Here is a 2,342-nt window from a genome sequence, read left to right on the forward strand (position 1 = left end):
TTCCACATGGACTCTTGTGGACTTGGAGAGATGACTACATTTACATCACAAGTACTTCTTGCATACATGTGGTTGCAGAGAGAAAATTATTCCAAATTACTTGAAGATCTGAGGTCACTAAAAACTTGGTCATGAAAAATCACTGGAACTGTCAAAGGTCTAGACTGATGAACAACATTAGGACCTTTTTCAGAATAGTACGATTAATCAAGAAGTTAATCAAGAAGTTCTGAGACTGTGGCTATAAAGATCAAAAGGTATCTGGCTCAGGAACAAGCTGCTGGAGATGCAGGTGGATGCTCTATTGGTGACCTGGATCACCAACTACCTCGCAGGTCACTACGGTTTGTGAAGCTGTGGAGCACTGCAGAGGTGTACCAAAACGTATTCCTTGTGGTTTTCCATCAAGCATTGCATTTAATTTCATGTTGTGCCATTTTGTAAATTTTGTATATGATGTTCTGGGAACTCTAAGGGATTAGGTGTGTAATTGATCTAAATATAAAAATGCTGAATTACCATCTCTGTTGGGTTTGTTTTACTTGGGTGTGTAACCCAGTACTGGACTTGGACAGTGCAACAGAAATACTAGTGAAATTAGACGGTATGAAGATCTCACCAAATGTATGTGACTTGTTTGACAATAATATGAATATGTGTCATATGTTACTCTTTACCATGCATCTTGCAAGAATGAATATGCACAAAAAGGTTGTCAGTCCCATCCATCCATATCTATACATCGCTTAATCCTTACTGGGGTTGCTGGAGCCTATCCCAGCTGACTTAGGGTGAAGGCAGGGGACACCCTGGACAGGTCACCAGTCTATCACAGGACTACACTTGGAGACAGACCACCAAGCACACTCACATTCACACCTACGGACAATTTAGAATCACCAATTAACCTCAACATGTTTTTGGACTGTGTGGGAGGAAGCCAGAGAACCCGGAGAGAACCCACGCTGCAGTGGGAGAACATGCAAACTCCACGCAGAAAGATCCCAGGCATCCTAACCGGGATGAGAACCGGGTATCTTCTAGCTGCAAGGCAACGATGCTAACCACCAAACCACCATGCAGCCCCTTGTCAGTCCCAGTGCATGTGAAAATTTACACACAAAATTGTAATCTAAATTGTAGTTTCATTGTTATTTTCTTTCATCTTCACTTATTTTACTCATTCATTTTATTTCTTTTTTTTTTCTTGCACAAACTTTCAGCTGAGAAGAGCACCCCACATATTTTTACAGTTTCACATGCTCCTTCTAATGTCTAAATGTTGTATTCTGCATAAAGCAGTTTGAGATAATTTTAAGAATAATTTAAATATTTTTTAAAAATTGAACAAATAACAAAACTGGAGATATGATTTGGATACTTAAACCAGATTTTAGCTTAAACAAATTGTAAGACTAGAAAATATGATGTGTAAACTAAATTCATGAATATAGTGAATGACCCTGTGTAAACCCCAACCCAATGAAAAACCTATGGAATACAGTTAACCTGAAGCACAAGCTTTCGCTCTCTGCATTCATGTATGAATTGAAATTTCAGTCACCAGAGAGACAGTGCTGGGGATGGTGTAACATCCCAGTTGCAAGGAGGGGAAAGGAAAGTACCCGGTTGTGAGTGTCATATGACACAGTAAAGCATAAATGAATGCTGACTAAGATTTTTTGACTGGTATCAAAAAAACTGATTGGGTTTTTCAGGGGTAGGAGGAGAGTTGGGAGAAGTTTGCATAAGTATGTAAGGAAATGTAACGCATTGTTCGTTAACATCTAAAGATTTTGCTCATGTTTGTTCTTACAGCCTCTGTATTGAACAAACATTATTCACATCACACTCTGAAGACTTTTTCCTTGAAGATCTTTTTGGAGGACTCCCAATATTTAAACAAGAAGTGATTTTTGACTACATGTTTAACAAAGCTGCCTGATCAACACTGGCCCATGGCAGGCACCACTGAGTCATAACATTATGATGTGAAAGCCTGTTTCAAAAAAGTCACATGAGTGTCATCTGACATTCAACTGTAATCATTTGCCACTGTGCGGCATCTCAAAGTCATAAGACCCAAGACTTATGCAACAAATCTGTACAACTTCCACCTTGTCTGCTGAGTATAGACACAATACTCACAGCTCTACAGTTTTTTTTTTGTTTTTTTTTTATTTTTTTAACTGCTAGTATGCATGTCGTAATACTAGAAACACAAAGCAAAACCAAAATGTAACATCTGACAGCTTTGTCAAAAATTACACAGAAATTGGCTACATTCAGTTACATCTACTAATACCTTTGAAAACAAATGCATAGACTTCTCTCTAACATGG

The sequence above is a fragment of the Stegastes partitus genome, unplaced genomic scaffold (genome assembly GCF_000690725.1).
Source record: "Stegastes partitus isolate 25-593 unplaced genomic scaffold, Stegastes_partitus-1.0.2 Scaffold1013, whole genome shotgun sequence".
NCBI classification, from domain to species: domain Eukaryota; kingdom Metazoa; phylum Chordata; class Actinopteri; family Pomacentridae; genus Stegastes; species Stegastes partitus.